We start from the raw sequence: 7,044 nt of genomic DNA on the forward strand, positions 1-7,044 counted from the left end.
TTTATCGACATAACCAGGATTAAACCATGGTTTTGGTACCACTTGTTAAGGAAAACGGTACCCTAAGTACCCCAAGTATCTCTGCGATGTATGATTGCTTTAGGTATATTCCTTAGGATTTTGTTTTGGTTTTACCCAAAAAGCATTATACTAATACAGATAATTGTCCTCATCGATCACTCATTTTCCTAGTCAATGTAAAACTTTATTTGCACTCTTTTACAAATCCAACATTAACTACTTTCGTCGGTACATTTGGCAACATCTCTTATGACTTTTCCCAGATATCCGTATAACGGTTATGGGTATTTTCACACATTATTGCATATTAATTTTTTTTTTTCGTTTTTCTCATAAAAGCATGAGTTATGAATTAAATGCAATATATTTCATGAGAATTAACCTTAACCAGTGATTCCATCAAAGTTCTTGAAAATAGTTTCTTTTTTTTTTTTTTTTTTTAAAGTACATCTTGAAAATAGTTATGAATATAAAGAAAAGTTGTTCTGAAAACAAATTCTCAAACAAACTCTGACTATTTCAAAAGTTTAATTTTTGTTCTTTTTAAATATGCTCAGAGTATAATTTTATAAATATATAAATAAATAAAGTTTTTCCTTTCAAATTTACATATTTATAAATAGTGATTCAAATATTGCATGTACATTTTAATATACTAAAATATTGCTTTCGTTTTATGAAATTATTTCACCTATTGTAAAATTTGGCATAGATTTTTTTGAGATCTAAATGTTCATGAATGTGCTATAATTAGAATTTTAATGAAAATATAACATAGCATTGTTCATTGTCAAAGCCTATTCATATCAATACAATAAAAACCTATCATATCCTAATCATTAATTTTAATATCTACTAAGTCAATGCGGCTAATACAATTAATTAACAAACTCTAATAATATAACGTCGTAATTATTTTACTATGGCATTTGAGGTTAATAAAGGCAAAGAACTATGATATAATATAGTTTTAAAAGAATTATAATTATGCAGTGCGTGTATTAAGTGGATGTAACTTTTTCTTTTTTATAAGTATGTTCAATAAGGAACTTCTTACATAGGGGGTTGGTTAACCTTTTAAAAAATTTCTAGAGTAATTATTCAAAGTCTCACATATCCTCATTTATATCCCTAGTTTGAAAAAATAGTGATGTACTTGGAAGGTAATAAGACATATTTCTTAGGGGTGTACATTGAAGGAGGGAAAACCGATTCGATTAACCGAAACCGACGTTGGGTAAGTTAGTTTCACCATCCCATTGTGGTCGGTGGTCAATTTGAGCAATCCCGTTGGTCGGTTGGTGGGGAAATAAACCTCCAAATCGGCCGACCGATATTCCTATATTTAAAATATATATATATATATATATACCTCTTCCATGTCTCTTTCTCCCTCAATCACCACTCGACAATATATGTCCCTTACTCATGGTTGTTTGTCGCCGATTCTCCGCCCTCAACCATAGCGGAAGCATTTGGTAGCCCCGCCCCATGCCCTCGGTCCCTCATCTCCAGTCGTCCATCACTCTCAGGCGAGTCCTATTTTTCTTTCTCTTTGGCATAAATATATTAATTATCAACTAGAACATAATTCAAATAATCAAAAAGCTTCCAATAAAATGTTAGAGGTCGTTGCCGACCCCACATACTATTGATCTAAAAAAACTCATGTCACACACAACCAAGTGTCAGTAGCATAACTCAAATAATTAAGACATATATTATCGACTAAAAAAATCCTAAGCCAAATATTTTATTATTAGTGAATTGTGCATCCTATCTAATTAAATAAATTAAATTATAGATTAATTACATTGTAAATACTACCCCAATATAACAATTTGAATTTTTCTGGATAGAGATTAAATTATTATAATGTGGAAACAAATTATAAGTTTTAAAAAATAGGGATTATCATGATAAAGATTACATCTCAAGTCGACAACTATTGAGATAACGTAAACCACTTTAGACTTAATTATACACCAAAACTAGCCTTGCACCTTAAACAACTTAATGATTCTTGCGACCATTAATAATGGCTCCCTTAATTTCTTTGAGAATGAGTATATAATATATATTATTATATTATTATGATATAAACATGAGTGTACACACATATCTTGATAACATGGAATCTAAGACACTACAATAGTTATTAAACAACCATTTGCGACGAATTTAATTTAACAACTTATATTACATATATTAAAAGCATTAGACAAACGTTTTACAATTAATTAAACATTTTTTTGAGAATGGATGGGAGGAGAGAGAGAGAGAAGAGGGGGCTTTTTGGGGTTTGGTGGGATGAGAGAGAGAGAGTATATGTTAGCACTGTACAGTGAAAGGGACAACGACAAAGGACAAATTAAAGGACACAAGTTTTTTGTTTGTTTTGGATTTTTAAAAAATGAAAAAGTGGAAAAAAGATTTGAAGGTTGATCGAGAGAGGGTGTGTATATACAAAGTCCCGCGTTGGACAGAAAAAGATATGAACTATTATTTTCACTGTCAATTAATTTTGCGATAGAATTTCATGAATATTGATATAGTATCAAGAATCTAAAAAATTCAAACGAATATCCGATCAAACTATGAGATCCAGTCAAGATCGATGAACAAAAAATCATGATCTTGAAAGCATACGTTAAGGATCGTTGACAAGAAAAAGATATGAACTACTCTTCTTATTGTCAGTTTTATTTTAAGATGGAATCTCGTACATTAATATTGACACCGTTAAATAATGTAATTGTGGTGCTAATTTATCCATAACTTTTTGGCTCTGGTTCTTAGTGTGGATGACGTTGGAACAATGCTCCCTTTTTGTGTTCACCCACTAACACTCCAAAGACAATTTTTTTTTTTTTTTTGAATTTCTATTCAAATGGGCTTTCCATTTTATTCTTTCCTCTCAAAATTAAGATTGCAGAACATGGGTTTCTTGCAACTGAGGATAAAATTTTAATGCTTTTTAGTTTTTAGGTGGAGTCTAAAACCATACCCATAAAAACTTAAGTTCAAATATATAATTTTTCTAACAACCATTTGGATTGGTGTATTCGATCAAAAGTGAAAGTTAGGGATTTGGATTTGTTGTTCTAACAATGAAGTGACCATTGCAATACTAAACGTAGGCAAACAGAGTTGCATCTAATCGAAAATTTGGAAACTATTTTGGCTTGATAGTCAAAATTATATCGTAATTAGGAAAATTTAATATCATTGAAATATTAAATCACTCCAAAATATAAATGCATTCTATCGTGAATTTGAAAACTACCCCACCATAATCTGAGTTTGTAAGGATGGAAGATTGAAAAATGATAACAGATATCTTTTATTACTTTTTTAGAATTTAAAAACTGTCCTACGATAATTTGAGCATTTTGAATATCCTATGTCAAAAGTGCAAGTCAAATATTGTAAGGTAAAATAATAATTAAATAAACTTTATCGAGATACGTGTAAATTAGTCGATATAGGCATGATTATTAAAAGGGAAATGGGGTACCAAGTTGGTGCAAAGTAACCCTTAAAATGAAGGGATAATGCAGAGAAGAGGTAGGTTTTTTGTAGGGTAAAAAAAAGAGAGGTGGGTTTTGGGTGGAAATGGATGAGAATCTTAAAGGGGAATCATCCAGATCCACTGTTATGGGCAAATTGATGTTCACAGAATCATGAATCACAAATCACAACCAACAACCTCCAATTATACTCTTTCAACTTGGGTCTCCATCTTCATGCTTTTTTCTTTCTTTCTTTTTTTTTTTTTTTTTTGGTAAGGTGACTCAAAACATTGTCACCAGACACAAAAAACTTATGTGGGTTCCAACTATTTATGATAGTGAAGGGATGTGGTACAAAATATGGCCTTTTTGATTAAATATTTGGTTGAGTATACCATATTTATATATGTGTCACTTCTCAATTTCCTTCTTCCATTTGAATAGTGAAATGGTAACATGACATTTAAAATTCGATAGGATGTTTTTTGGAAAGGTAACTTATGTGGTGTATTTGGTTGGAAAGAAACATAGATTAGATCATATTTGGAATGTGGTCTTTTAAATTGACTTTTATTTTTATATGTTTCTCACGTACCTTCTTTTGAATTGTATCTTTTTCAAGAACAAAAAAACCGACCTTTTATAGTTATGATATATATCCAATCATCTCTTAAACTAGAGTATCTTTACTTAGCCTCCTTTTATACATTTGTCACGTACTTTTTTTAATGGGATGGTGTGATGTTTTCTTTAAAAAAAAATGAAAGATAGGATCTTAAAAGATTTTAAATATAAAGAATAATCTAAGAATTGAAAAACTTTCAAAACATTGGACACCAAATTGAAAATGAATTGATACATACTTCAAATCAAATGGAAAATTTGACCTAAAAGGTTCCTTTATGCATAGTTTTATATGAAAGGAAATCAGAAATGAAGAAATTTGAGGTGAAGAATTAATTTGAAGGGGGGAAAAAATCCTCCCAACCCCAATTTGCAAATAAGTTGTTGGTGTATGAAAATAGTTTAAGAAAAAGAAAAAAAAAAAGAAGGGTAGAGGAAGTCTTTTTTCTATGTCACCTTTCCATTTGAAATCTACTTTTAGAGTAACCAATGAAAAATATAATGCATCCTCCACTAATTCTACACTTAAGCTTTGTTTGGTTTAACTTTAAATTTATCAGAATGGGGATTAGTTTAATTTAGAGAAGGGTTACCCACTGTTTGCTGAAACAATGGTGTTTTCCACTATCTACATTTATATTTTGTTATCCACAAAAAAGCTGCAATTGTATTGGTTAGTGGGTGTCAAATTTCCTCTCTCTCTCTCTCTCTCTTTTTTTTTTTTTGGTCATTATATTCAATTTCATTACCTTCCCCAAAATTGCAACCTTCAAAGGCATGGCTTCTTTAATTAATTTTTTTTTACTTTTGTCACAAGGGCATTGATTCTTGTTTGCTCAAATGTACATAATTTAACACTCATTAATCCTTCTTTCATCGATATGATTTTCGTTTTAAATGAATACTCACATCTATAATAAATTTAGCTACAATCCAAAAGGTCGATTGCAAATTTTTAAAAAATAATTCTTTGTACCTATAAACTTGTTATTTAAAATCTAACAACATTAAAAGTCACATCCTTATCAAATAGAATCTTCGTATCTTATTTTTAATTTTATGTTAACAAGCTTGTGAATTAAAAATTTCTTTATCTTATAATTTATCGTTTTAAAGATGGGCGTGAACAAATCCATTTAGTTATTTTAATATATGATAATGATTAACAAACATGTCCTAAATTTTTAATTTTTAAAACATGAAGATGTGGTTGATGGATTTATTGACAAGTTTTAGAGCGAGAGAGAGAATGATAAATAATATTTGACTTTAAAAACAGTCCAAAGGGGAGAGCCTAATTAAGCTATTGTTTAATTAATTAGGTAAGTTTCCATTTTCACCGTCATCTCCATCTACTTTACAGCTAAACCATAAGCTAATACAAATATATCTGGTTTAATTTATATAATAATATTTTATGAGAATGTTTGGGTCAGTAAATAACATATCTTTTGGTGTTTAAAAGTTAAATAATGGAGTGTGCAGATTTTTCATTGGTGTGGTTGATTAAGATATAGTAGCTTCGTTATTTCTCGAATCAAAATATCTTAGAGATCTAGGTCTCAACTTAGTGTAGATTGATGTTCTGTCTAAAAGATTCGAGAATCGAGATATTTTTTTATTTATTGTGAATCAATAATTTAAAATTATCGTTGAGTTAAGCTCATATTGACTTGAATACTGTTGTTAAGATAAAACACAAAACGAATACATATTTAACATGCGACATTTTTTTAATATAACATAAAATGAAATAAAACACAAATAATCAAGCACTACAAAAATGGTGTCATTTTCTTTTGTATGAAACAATTTTTTTTCTTTTTGTCATTGTAACTTCTTTGCAATGACGTTATCGTTTTACAATACATTTTTTTGCAACGTAATACCTTTACATTGCAATATGTTTACGACGTTTTGCTGAAAGCATGAATAGCTTTGGTCGCATAAAGTTAAATTTCATAGAGTTGATTTTGCTTTAGAAATAACTGTACCTTTTTTTTAGAAAAAGAAATGAGTATACTTATTACCTATTTCTTAAATATTTAAAATAATTAAGTTTATAACCATATTAATGTGGAAATATATAGATGAAGGACATTGAATAAACAACTAAGTTGACGATTTATTCATTTGTAAAAACATTAGCCAATTTTTAAATTTTGAATGAGTAGATTTGTAAAATAAAGAAAAACGCATTTGTTTACCAACAAAAGACGAGACAAACCTATGGTACCCATTTTCATATATTTTGTTAGGTGCACATGAAAGAACAACAGTAAGCTAAGGGCCGTGGGTGTTGATGATATGAGACACAAATAAACCATACATTAACTTTAACTTATTTGACTTCTCACGTTTTCATCAAATAAAAAGCTTAGAAGGCTTTTGGGATCCCAAAGGGTCAAACAAAACCTGATTAGCTAACAAAAAAGAGATTCAAAGTTGAAGCCACTCTCCCTTCTCTCTTTTCTTCAAAAAATTAAAAGATTATGCATTTGATATTATTGAGCCATTTCAATTTGCTGCTCATTCCCAATATTTCAAAGCTCCAATAGAAACTCACTCCAAATATGCAATAATTCATGACTGGGTCTTTTTCAATATAATGTTTCTTCCACATATTGCTAATGGAAGGTTCATATTATTAATTAATCCCATTCATTTAACACTAATGCCTGCATGCTTTTTAGTTAAATCACTTTACAAACTGCAGATGTCCCATTTTGTGCACCAGAACCCTGTATCTGCCATTGGCCCTCACCAATTAATTGAAACTCAGGAGGGTTTTTTAACTTTTTTAGGCAGCAAAAGAGGAAATGGTTGGATTAGGTTAAATTAAAAGCTTGAAGGAGAGAGCAAGGGCAATTTTGATTCTTATATGTTA

The sequence above is a fragment of the Momordica charantia genome (assembly GCF_013281855.1).
Source record: "Momordica charantia cultivar OHB3-1 chromosome 5 unlocalized genomic scaffold, Mcharantia_2.0 BLBB01000005.1, whole genome shotgun sequence".
Taxonomy (NCBI): domain Eukaryota; kingdom Viridiplantae; phylum Streptophyta; class Magnoliopsida; order Cucurbitales; family Cucurbitaceae; genus Momordica; species Momordica charantia.